The sequence below is a fragment of the Rhododendron vialii genome, chromosome 1a (genome assembly GCF_030253575.1).
Source record: "Rhododendron vialii isolate Sample 1 chromosome 1a, ASM3025357v1".
Taxonomy (NCBI): domain Eukaryota; kingdom Viridiplantae; phylum Streptophyta; class Magnoliopsida; order Ericales; family Ericaceae; genus Rhododendron; species Rhododendron vialii.
In genome coordinates, this window is record NC_080557.1 from 30263804 (window position 1) to 30277347 (window position 13544).

General features: G+C 37.4%; 1 long non-coding RNA gene across 1 annotated transcript; it reads right to left on the reverse strand.

Moving 5' to 3' along the window:
• Nucleotides 1-1271: 1271 nt before the first annotated feature.
• LOC131298054 (uncharacterized) lies at nucleotides 1272-2221 on the reverse strand. Its single transcript, XR_009190451.1, has 3 exons — nucleotides 2091-2221; nucleotides 1881-1972; nucleotides 1272-1370 (listed from the first exon to the last, which is right to left on the reverse strand). It is a non-coding gene; the product is annotated as an uncharacterized LOC131298054 (long non-coding RNA).
• Nucleotides 2222-13544: the final 11323 nt, after the last annotated feature.

Below are 13544 nucleotides of genomic sequence, written 5' to 3' on the forward strand. Positions count from 1 at the left end.
AATCCTTTTTTGAACCGCCTACATTTTCTCTCCTCAGTAGCCACCAATTCTGGAGCGAAACGGGACAAAGATTGAAATTTTAGAGCGTATTCCGACACAGTCATATTCCCTTGTTCTAACTTCTCGAACTCCTCCCTTAATTGGTCACAGCTAGTCTCCGGAAAGTACTGCTCCTTAAAGAGCACCTCAAATTCGGCCTAAGTTAAGTTCTCTACATCTGACTCATTTGCTTGAGCTGCGGTCCTTGCCGCTCTCCTCGCATCATTTCTCGATTCAAAAACCAACTCCCACCACTCATTCGCTTCTCCGGTAAGTTGAACGGCCAAAATGTTGACTCTCAAGTCATCCTCGGTAATCCCAAGAGCCCAAAAAAGTTTTCAAATTTGGGCTAGCCAATGATCGGCCACAAGAGGGTCGCTGTTCGACCCGTCGAACGTCGTTGGATTTCTACGACTGAACTCCCTCATTGCCGACAAGGCACGACTGTCTGCATTTTCCCTAGGAGCTGGGTTTAAAAGGTTAGCAGCTGCAAGAGTCGCAACGAAATCCCTAGCAAAGGGATTTTGAACGATCGGGACTTCCTCTCCTCGATCGTGTTCGGTCCCATCCCCCGAATTTCCACTCGGATTTTCCCCTAGCTGGCTAACCTCATCCTCCACTAGCACCTCTTGGCCACGACTGCAGCCACGACCACGACCACCCCGACTTTCACCCTCACCTGCTCTAGCACGCGTTCTGGGAGACATCGTACTACAAGTTACAAGAAAAGAGAAGCTCATCAACGACAATGTTATTTAATGAGGGCTAAGCCCCCGACTATCCCAACACAGGTAAAACAATTCTACGCCACTCCACCATATTATAATGCAATGCCAAGTAATCCAAATAATGTCAATACACTCAAGCACACATATGTGAATGCAAAGGCGTGATTTTTGAACCCATGAGACTAGAAGTCTCCCTACGGTCTCAAAGTATTCAAACCTAGACGCTCTGATACCAATTTGTCACGCCCTCGATTTTCAACATAAATAAATAAACCAATTCAAAGAAAGACTCTCGCATAAGATAAATAATACCCAAAAGAAATTCCCACCTATTTAATTTACAAATCAAGTCCCCAAGTTTTGTAAATTACAACATTGGCACACCGGCCACAAAATAAGCTTAAGTACGAATACGAACAGGTTGATAACTTATAAACTGTTTAATCAAAAAAAATTTTTTGAGTAAATAGCTACAAACCCATCTTTATCAAAAGAAGGTTAATTACAAAGATGAATGAGTAACTAAAATGTAGTTAGCTTCCAGAATAAAAGTCTTCACATCTCAACACTCGATGTAGACACGCTATTGACTGGCATTCGAACCTGAAAAGAAGGATTTTGTTGAGCTATACTAGCCCAGTAGGAAAATCTCTACTAATTCTATATGTAATGAGATGGTATACATGCATACGGTGAATCAAGCTAGATGGCGAATTCAATGACAACTTATATCAACACCATTTACTAATATCGAAACATTCTCACACATGGACTCACACACACTCACTTCTTCCAACCAATTTCCATCCCTTGCGACTTTGTGTTTCCACCCCTTTCGTCACAATAAACTCCACCCATTGCGACGTTGTGTTTCCACCCTTTGCGTCACAATAAACTCCACTTTCTACTTCACATTGATAACCACATTATCAACACTATCAAACACGTCATAAATAACTCATGGATCATAACAATCGAGACGAAAAATATAGCATTCATAAGCATAAGCACTCCTTAAGCTTTAAAGTGTTCCACCGAGCCATATATAGCATTCAAACACTAATATCACACGAGTTCACCACATAACATGTAGAGAAAGAGAGAAATCCCAACCAAAGTGGGTTTTGAGCAAAACCCTAGGTCTACCGAGAGATATTTGCTTGAATCCTCCAAAAACGAGCTCCACCCAAGCTTAGATACAAGATCTAAAGTGAATACAACCCAAAGACAAGATAAATGAACAAAGATCAACAAGTGATTGAGAGGAGAGAGAGAAAAACGTGGGTGAGAGCCCAAATGTGAAAGCAAGAACACAAAACCTACCCCTTGATCTTCAAATGCAAGATTCAAGTGATTTTGAGGTTGGAAACCCTTGGATCTTGATGATTTAACGTTGAAATCAAGAGTTATTGGTGAGATTGGAGTTGGGTAGGTGAGAGAGGGTGTTTCTAGAGTTATTTTGTGGGTTTGGATGTGAAAAAATGACAAAATGGGGTATTTATAATCGTCTAAAATACGTGCTGAAAATTACAGAAAAACACAGCATGTACCACCCAGTACCGGTTCAAGAACCTTCAAAATGCCAAAAACACAACTTCTGAACATTATGTACCGGTACTGGGCGACAAACAGTCCCAGTACCGGTTCAAGCTAGACATAAAATGATTTTTTTTGTAACTGTTACCGAATGAACCCCACTTGTTACCAACACTTCCAGACATCATCACAACATCAAAACTCAAATTTTACCATTCTCCAAGTGTCCAATACACAACCGTAAACGTATATCCGTACACCCCCACAAACAAATGTACTACTTTATTAATAATACGATCCTTTCACGCATTAAACGATATTCAAATTTATGATAAATTTGCGAGTCTCTATAGCCAGGACTCGTGAGGTGAAGGGTGGGCATCCTCCTTATCGTACGCTCAACATCTATAACAATAAAGAGAATTATATCTTAGACATAACATTGTGAGGTGTAATTGTACATGAACGGTAGGCAGACACAAGGATAAGTGTGTGCACAAATAGTGATCAAGTACTGAATGAAGCATATAAGAACAAGTAGTAATGTGTGCACAAATAGTGACCAAGTACTGAAAGAAGCATATAAGAACAAGTAGTAACTGAAATAAACCTTTTATTATTAAGTATAGCAAGAGTACAGCCTATGAAATACTAAACAGGCAATGATGACCCTAATCTTCAACATCCTACATCTCGAAGGATTACAACTGTCATTAGATTTTATTTAGGTGCGCCTAAGTAGTATCTTTAGCTTTCACGAGTCATTTGGAGCCTCGTCCTCCTCGAGATTCCTTTCATTGGTCAGGTTTTTAAGTTTCCAAATTCCACCATCAATCCTTGATTTAAATCATCATCCAAGTGTTTGGGATTTTCAGCTCGGCGATACTGCTAATTTTCACACCTTGCTTCAACCCGGAGGTTGTTTAGTCATAATTTCACCCAATTTGGGACGGTAAATTTAAACTCATTTCACGTTTGTGCAATGGTCAAACTATCTTATAGTCTACCCATACTACCCATGGCCGAAGTTTTGAACCTAAGGCTCTGATACCATGTTGTAACGCCCCAAATTTTAGGTACGTTAAATAAATATTTTTATTGAAAACCCTAATAGAGTCTGGTTCATTATTACAATATAATTCTCACAAGAGTATAAATATTTAATAAAGGGAGGGAAACTAGAGTTTCTATCTACTGCTCCGCCTGCTCCTCCATCCTAGCCAGGTCATCGGCTCCGAAAGCCTCTAAAGTGTAGAGCTCACCCTGCTCATTTATAAAATCTGACACATTATACCAGCGTCGCCCCCAGTATAATATGTCAGGGTTACAATAATAATACCGTGAGCTACCAAAAACTCAGTAGAAGAATCTCATACCCACTAACCCATAATTATAACAACAAGGCATAGAAGTAATATACTAGCTCATGTAAATATACCGTAGACCGTGTCATCATTTTCACTTTTCTTTTTATTTTCAAAAATCATTTTTTTACACACCCAACCTTGATTCCGCTGTCCCGGGCTCCCGAATATCCTCACAATGGTTCCATTGTTCCGGGCTCACATTGACACACAGTCACATTGGCTCCTCTCCGCGGATAACCAAGTCACACCTCCAATGAGACTACCAAGTTCGGCCCCATTGGCAATACACGCCCACACAATGGGCTACCAAGTCTGGCCACATTGCTGTCGCAAAAATATTTATTTTTCAAATCAACATTTCCAAAATCATTTACACACACACAATGAGCTACCAAATCCGGCCACATTGTGGTCGCAAAAACATTCATTTTCCAAATCAACATTTCCAAAATTATTTACACACACACACAATGAGTTACCAAGTCCGGCCACATTGTAGTCGCAAAAACATTCATTTTTCAAATCAATATTTTCAAAATTGTTTACACACACACAATGGGCTATCAAGTTCAGCCATATTGTGGTCGCAAAAACATTCATTTTCCAAATCAATATTTCCAAAATTGTTTACACACCCAACCTCGGTTCCACTGTCCCGGGCTCCCGAGTATCCTCACAATGATTCTGTTGTTCCAGGCTCCTATTGGCACACAATCACATTGGCTCCTTTCCGCAGATAATCAAGTCACTCCTCCAATAAACTACCAAGTCCGGCCCCATTGGCAACACACAATGGGCTACCAAGTCCGGCCACATTGCGGTCGCAAAAATACACACACACACACAATGAGCTACTAAGTCCGGCCACATTGTGGTTTCAAAAATATTTCCTTTTTAAAACACGTCTTTTCATTATTAATGCCCTACGTGTCATGTTTTTAATTTTCTCAATTTTTGTGTTTAGTTTTCATGCAAGGACTCTGCAGTCGAACTTTTCACATAAGAACACTATATATGGTTTCTCGTAAACATGCATCATTGATTGTAATCTTGAAACTAAACTAGAATAATTAAGATAACAAAATCATCCAACTCTATGGTATTTTTCATGCTTAATCCATCGACTAGTCTATAAATTCAACAAGATATGCACATAACTCAACATAAGACAAGTAAATTAAGAACTAAAAACATGTATACATACTCATAACCTCTTTCAAATAAAATCTAAGTAACCATGCTATCAATCAAACTATTATTTCTTGCATTTCAAAAATCCGTTCTTTCTTTCTTTTGGAAAGTTCAAAACAACATATATTTTCCGGAATAAAAGTCGAGATATTCGACATGATCATTTTTCATTTCAAAATTTTAGTAGAACAAGTTTGCTAGTTATTTTTAGTACTTTTAACTTAACATGTATTTTTAAACACAAAAAGAAAATATAACTAAAATTTTTACTAGGGAAAGTGAGTAGAAATATTCTACCATTCTTCTTGGCGAATGGTATAGCTACGGAAAAGAAAATATGTCGGCTTACGGAAGGTGAATGTGGCTATCGAACGAAGTGACTTCTTACGGTAAACTTACGGTAGCTTCGAAAGAGTAAAGAAAAGACTTTCTTTTTCTCTCAAAACTAAATCTTGACTAAGCTACTAAACTTTTTGGATCGATAGGGTGATTGAGTGGTGGTTTAGTGGCGACTTTGGTTGAGTTTCTTGAAGAACTCAAGAACAAGGAATGAACTCTAAGAACTACTTCAAGAACACTAAAATTTTCTAGAGAAATGTTGGAGGAATTGAAGGTGTGAGTTGAATGGCTTGCCAAATGGTCATATTTATAGGAAAGTGAGGACCTCTCTCCTTTCTATAGTTTATTTGCTCCATGATCATGTCCAATCCAACTTTAAGCATGCTAAAGTCTTCATCTCTCTTGTCATTCCATCCTAGGTGCAAGACTATGTGATCATGAAGGATTTTTAAGGCTTTAAAAGAAAATCCTAGGCAATTATATGCTAGTTAGTAAGTCTTACAAGTAAAAGAAAATAATAGCTAGGCTAAAAGAAATAGTCTTTCTCATGTTTAGTCAATCCTAGGTCTAGATTGTAAGTAAAATCTAGGATTAAAGGCTAGATTTTAGAAATGATGAAATAGTAAGTCTTCCCCTTGAAAGTGACAACACAATGTAAGAATAGTTAAGACTTTCCTAGAAAGTCTCTGTGTGTGTGTGTCCATGGACAACTAATTAGACACTTAAAAAATTACCTCAAAGTTTTCAATCAAATTTTAATGATCCGAGCCGCTCAATGTGATCAGAACGTGATTTTAAGGGTAACTACGAAAAATCAGCAAAAAAAATAACCAGGAAGGGTTTGATCCGAACAGTTTTTTATTGAACGGTTCAAATAAAAACTGCTCAAATCAAGCCTTTCCCGGTCCTTTTTTTTGCTAATTTCTCGTGGGCACCCTGAAAATCACATTCTGCACACATTGAATGGTTTGAATCATAAAAATTTGATCGGAAACTATGAGATTGAGATTTGGGTTGGGGGGGGGGGGGGGGGGGGGGGGGGGGGTTAAGGGTTTTTTGGGGTGTTTTCAAGTCTTTTTTTTTTTTTTTCTAGGCTTGCATGCATGACAAGTCTAGGAATACTACTTATGGAAGCAAAATGATTATTTCCTTAGGTTGAAAACGTCCAACTAGGGTTTGGAAGAAATATCTCCTTGAAAGTGACCTTTCAATGGAGAGAAAGAATAATGCACTTTCTAGGAACGTGATTTGCTTGATTAAGAAAGCATAATGATGGGTTTGATTGTCATGAGTGGGGAAAATAACAAATCAATGAAAAGTGAAATGATTAAGAGGTTGACTTTGGCTTTTGAAAATGACTTGTCAATGCAAAAAGAATTAATAAGGCTTCAAAGTAGCCTTTCTAGGAAATTTCAGGGTGATATATATATATATATATGCATGCCAAGGTTACTTGTAGGAAGGAGAAAGGAAGTGATGATGACTTACATTGAAGAGACCATTCAATGAAAAAAAAAATATGATTAAAGGTTTTCAAAATGTGTGAAATAGTCTTTTAACGAGTGAGGTAGACTTTGTAGGAAAAACTAGAGTTTTAAAAAAAGTTTGGAAGATTCATATGGTTCAAATGGTTGAAAAGGTTCATCTAGGGTTAGGAGGATGTAACTAGGTTGAAATGGTAATTAGCTTTTTTCAACTAATTGGTTAGAAACTAACTTATACTTGCCAAGTAGGATTTCTAGCCAATAAATAAAAAATTTAAGAATTTATGAATTAATTCTATACACAAATAAATATGCAAGGGTATAAATAAGTCCCTTTTGTCCTTAGGAAATGAGTAGTTAATTTTATATGAAGAAAACTTAATTTATAAGTCTAGAATTTAATTATGACGGATTATTAGAAATTAAAAAGGAATTTTAAAAGTAATCCAAGTAATTAAAAAAAGATTTTCAATAATTAACAAAAATTTTATTTACCAAAAATTAGAATTATTATAATGATGAATTAAATAAAGACAGATGGAAAGAAAAAAAATTTATCGAGTAAAACCAAGAGTTAACTAAAAGAATTTATCAATTTTTAATTTTTCTTCTTAAAAAAAAAAAAGAAAAATTCCTTCCAGAAATTAGGGATGTTACAATGTTAGTAATGCTAATGATAGTAACTGAATGAATAAAACCCTTTAATCTAAGAATTCGTTTAATTCTCTGTTTTTGTATTTTTCTTTAGATACATAATAACATTAACAAACTTTTGCTGCTGATTAATGTGCTCTACAAGGCGATAAACTTCATAAAAGTATTCATTTGCTTGGAAACTTTTAGATGTTACCTACTGTAAGCTTGGAATAATTAATTAAGTATAATTAAAGATTTTTGCATGAAAGACACTAAATTATTAGCATGGCTAGCACATTATTAGTACTCACCAATTAATGATGTTAACTCCGTTTGCGCCCGCCTATAACTATAGTCTATAGAAAAATCAAAACAATCAAAGTTTAATTAAAGACCAAATCCAAAAAGTCAATAGGTTTTGAAATTATGTTTTGCAAACTATTGGACAATCAAACTCTACAAAAAGCTTTTTAGGCCTTACATAGGTCCAAACTATTTAAAAACGGAGAACTTTCTTACTGGTCTTATCTGGGTGAAGAATAGCCTACTAGGTTCTGCCCAAAGCGTCTATAGCCCAGTAAGTCTTCTTCATTATTTTGTTGACAAAAATACCCCTCATAAAAAAAAAGTGATTGGAAAGAGACGATCCAGCCACCACCACCACCAGTCAACCCCACCGCCGCCGCTGCAACCACTACCACCACATCGCCACCACCACCACCCCCACCACCACCACATCGCCACTGTGTCGCCACCATCGCCGCCACCATGCCACCAACACTACCGCCGCCGCCACCACCCACACCACTACGCCACCACCACCACCACAATGTCGCCACCATCACCGCCCCACCACCACCACAATTAACAGTGTTAATTTTTATCTAAATTAATAGTCGACGCATACAACCTCCTACACCACCACCACCACAACGCTGCCACCGCCGCCACTACCACCACCACCACAACTCTACCATCACCACCACCATCGCCACCACAATCACCATTACCACACCGTTACCGCCACCGCCATCACCACCACCCAATTAACAGTGTTAATTCCTCTCTAAATTAACGGTGCTAATTTTTATATAAATTTACATCATAATTAACAGTGTTCATTAATAGTTGGCCTATATAACCTCCTATACCACCACTTCACCACCACCACCATCACCACCACGTCATGATTAACAGTGTTAAATTATATCTAAATTTATAATTAACAGTGTTAAATTCTGCCCAAATTTACAATTAACAGTGTTAATTACCGGCAGTTAAATTCTGTCTAAATTTATAATTAACAGTGTTAAATTCTGTCCAAATTTACAATTAACATTGTTAGCTGAAAAAGTGGAGACGAAGAAGGCGGTCACCGTCGAGTGGTCGGCAGTCACGCGTAGGTGGAAGGACGGCGTCACGCCGCCTCCGGACAGAGTGATCTTGGTCGAAGAGTGGGTGGCAGTGGAGGGATGGGCTGGGAGATTTGAAACCCTAAAATGATGAGATGGGGCATTCATTTGTGAACCGCGGCAAGAACGACGATTGCAGTTCCAGATGGAGGCGACGGACGAAGGTGGCGGCGGAGGTATCGACGTCCATGGAAGTGGCAGGGGTGGGACGGCCGGAGGAGGAGTAGCTGGCGGTGGAGCTAAGACCGGCGGAGGAGAGGCCGGTGGTGTAACAACCCTGATTTTTGGTAAGTAAAAAATTTCGTTAAAAATTTGAATATTTTTTTTTATACTTGGATTTGCTTCCAAAATTCCTTTTAATAATCCGTCGTCAGTTGATTATAGTCCTTTAAAATTTTATCTCTTGACCAGAAGTCCTTCGTGGCAAATCAAATTAGTTTCCAATTTATTAGTTGGAGGAACCAAACTACCGTTTCTCCTAGTTACAAATCTCTAACCCTAAATGAACCTTTTTGACTGTCTTTGAGCCTTATGAACCTTTTTAACCTTTACCCATTGGATAATAAAAGTTAGGGAAATCATTGTCCATTGGACAATAAGAAAACTAGATTTTCTATCAAAGATATTTTGTACTAGATTTGTTAAGTACAATTATATAGTTATGTATAGGTTTATATGCTCATGCTTAAAGGACAAATAGGCATTATTTTAATTGGATATCCCCTCACCCCCATTATCCATTGGTCATTAACCGCAAGGAAAATTATTACCCATTGGGTAATTGTAATAACTCTAAATTTTAATAAATAAAAAGTTATTTATTATTCAAGTTATTATTTAAATTTCTTGGATTGCTTTGATTTTTTTTTATTTTCCTGTAGTTGGTCATAATTACACTTTAGCCCCTCAAGGATCGTTTCTTGACTTTGAAGCCCTACTTAGCAAGTCTTGTTAGCTTCTAATCGGCTTGTTGGAGAAACCAAACTAGGAAGTCACCTAGTTACTTTTCCCTAATCATAGATGGACCATTTTGCCCATCTTGAACCTTTTGAACCTTTTCAAACCCTAGACTAGAAATTGTTTAATTATTTTCTTTTATTGTTTTGGTTTTATTCTTTATCCTTTGGACGATAAAGATTAGGGGAACTATTATCCATCGGATAATAGAAACCCAATTCTTTATATTAAAAGGATTCAATGAAAGATTTGAGCAAAGTACTTCAAAAATAGATTTTTATAATTGTTTTAAAGTACTTTTTGATTATTTTACTATAAAAGTTTTCTAGTAACTATTGTCCATTGGACAATAAAAGTTAGGAGATTTATTATCCATTAGATAATAAGTTCATCTTTCAACCAAGTACATAGGTTTATTAAATTAGTCTTTTTCTTAAATCCCCATGGGATGATGTACCAATATTATATATGTATTAGTACCTTAGATATAAAGACCTAAGATTCTTAAAGTACTCTTTTATTATTTTATATTGGGATTTTGTACCCAATTGGATTAGTTTAATGGGGAATTGAACTACCTAGAGTACATTAGTACCCATGTATATATTATATAAGTACTTGGATGATTTAAATATTGCCTTAGTACACATGTGCCAATTTATTAGTTTATGGAGAAAATCTTAATCTTTAAAGACTACTTTGATCTTTTGTACAAAAGTACCTATATTTTATTTGTATTCTTGCATTGTAGTACATATATATGTATATGGCTAGTACAAGAGAGAGAGAGAGAGAGAGAGGGGGAGAGAGAGGCCGTGAGAGAGAGAGAGGAGAGAGAGGCCGTGAGAGAGAGAGAGGGGAGAGAGAAGCCAAGAGGGAGAGAGAGGGGAGGAGAAAAAAGAGGGATTTGATTTGTACCTTGGCATTGATCTTCTTTGTACTTTAAATCCTTGGTTGTTTACTCTTCCTAGCCAAGTATAACCACCATTGTCCACTTTTGTACAAGTATCAAATTGTTTAACACAAGAATCTTGTACAAACCTCTTTTCTACCACAAAACCTTCCAAGAATCAAATCTAAGGACAACCCTAGCCATGCAAACCTAGCATTTTAGCCTTTGATCTTCCTAGAAGCTTGATTTTGTTGGAATAAAAAATTGAGGAATGGGAGAGAGAGAGAGGGGGCCGGCCATTGAGAGGGGAGGGGGAGTCTTGGCCTATAAATAGAAGCCATTCCAAAGCTTGAACTCACACCTTCTCACTTTGCTCTCACTTCTCTCTAGAAATTCCAAGAGTTCCTTGTTTCAAAGTTCTAGTTTTTCTTGAGTTCTTGAGCAAAATCACCAAACCACTTTCAAAACCACTTCTAGATCTTTAAAGTAGCTTAGTTAAAGTTAGTAAGTTGTTTCTAGGAAAAGAAAGTACATCTCTTTTCCTTTCGAAGCAAACCGACGCTGTTACGCTGCCGAATTTCAAAATCGACGACCAAATCTTCGTAGCCGACCACCGCCAAGAAGAACAGTAGTTATCTTTATCTACTATCCCAAGTATAAAGTAGTTTTGTACCCTAACTCTAAATATAAGTTCATTAGGAAGTAACTTTGATCATTTTATTTAAAGTAGATAAGGTTATCTTTTGTTGGGAACGTATGAAATGCATGATGTTTGTTATTGGTGATTCAAGCATGTTAAGCAGTTTAGAGTTGGATGATCTTGTTGGATTCATTTTGAGTTTCGATAAATGCTTGTTTATGTGGAAAGTCCTACACCACGGAGTCTATGCATGATAACATGACACGAGAACCAAGAAAGTAGAGACATGACACCTAGGGTGTGTTAATGAAGATGAAAATGTGTTTATCCGAGGGAGGAAATATTTTGGAAACTACATAATGACCATTTCAAGGGTATTATGTGAGATGTGTGTATTTGTGTGCCAATGGGAACCCGACGCGGCGGAACCATTGTGAGGATACTCGGGAGACCGGCGCGGCGGAACCGAGGTTGGGTGTGTGGCATGGTTATCCGTGGAGAGGAGCCAGTGCAATCGTGTGCCAATAGGAACCCGGTGCGGCGGAACCATTGTGAGGATACTCAGGAGCCCGGAACGGCGGAACCGAGGTTGGGTGAGTTAAAAAGGGGTTTTTGAGAAAAGAAAGTGGAAATAATGACATGGTCTACAATGAGTCGGAATAAATGAACACCAACGTTAGTTTGTATAATGAACGTGGTTTTGATTAACTGTTTAGTCATTATGCATGATCTATGTACAATCGTCGTTATTATGCTCTTTTGTTTATAAGTTAAGGGTTAGTGAGTAGGAATTTCTATTGAGCCTTCGTAGCTCATGGTGTTACCTTTTTGGTGACCCTGACATATTATATGGGTGGCGACGCCGGTATAATATGTCAGACCTGATAGATGAACAGGGCGAACCCTATACCTTGGAGGCATTCGGAGCCGAAGAACTCGCTAGGATGGAGGAAGAAGCGGAGCAGTAGTTAGGAGCCCTATCTTCCTATTTTGTGTTTAAGTACTCTCACGAGAGTTAAGTCGTAATAATGAGCAGTGACTCTCTTTAAATTTTGTAATAAATTATCCTTTTAACGTACCTAAAATTAGGGGCGTTACAGTAATAAAACCAATCTTCCAACAAAGTACAATGATCTATTAAATAATCAAAATTTGGATTTTCCCATGTGATTTTTGTGCATTAAAATATTGGGGTAAATCTAGATCCTAAATTCTAAGGCCTCGTTCCGGAAACCTTCTTAAAAAATAAGTACTTATTTTGCCACTTCTCATTAAAAAATAAGAAGGGTCATTCCACAAAACCCAAATAAAAAGTTCCTTTCATATTTTCAAACTCAAAAATCATGTAAATGAAAAAAAAAATTTAATTTTTTTTGCACCGTATTAAAGATCTCAATGAGATCTATCAAATAAGATCCATAGTGATAGGAAAATTATTTGCGTAAACACATGATTTTTGAGCTTGAAGTTGCCTTATACAAAAAATAAGACTGTTGCTATGATAATGGGCGCCGGCAGAGGGAAATCGTACCGGCGGGAGCGCCGGGCCATCTCCGGCCACGGGACGGCCGATCCGAGCTGTCCAAAAATTCCAAAAAAAAAAACCGAGAGGGCCTACGCGGGAATCAACGGCATCCGAGGTGTGTAGGGTGCTTGATCCGAGCACCCCTTTTTCGTGTACGTGTGATGATCATATATACACGGAAAAAGGGTGCTCGGATCAAGCACCCTACACACCTCGGATGCCATTGATTCCCGCGTTAGCCCCCTCGATTTTTTTTTTTTAGAATTTTTGGAAGGCTCGGATTGGCCATCCGGTGGCCGGAGATGGCCTGGCGCGGCCGCAGATACGATTTCCCTCTCCGGCGCCCATTGGTTCCTATATAAATTCTGAAAAATAAGCATCCCCTTCTTATTTTTTGGGGAACAAGCCTTCTTATTCAACAAAAAATAAGTTCTTATTTGGTTTGTGGAACACAGCCTAAGTACTTTTAGTAATATTATAGCATTAGTACTTTATGATTATTTTAATGAGAGAATCCTAGCCTTTTTATTCAATTTGATACTTGGTACTTTCATATTTAAATATTGGACATATATACTATATTATATAAATACCCTAGATTTGTCCAAGTACAAAATTCAATATTTTAATAAGAACATGTGCAAAATTGAATTATTTTAATAGAAAATCTTGATCTTGTAATTTTTTATTGGATATTGGAAGTCTACCTAGATTTTTTGGTACATACATATATATATATATATGTACTTGGACCTATATATATATATATATATATATATATATATATAGGTATACTTA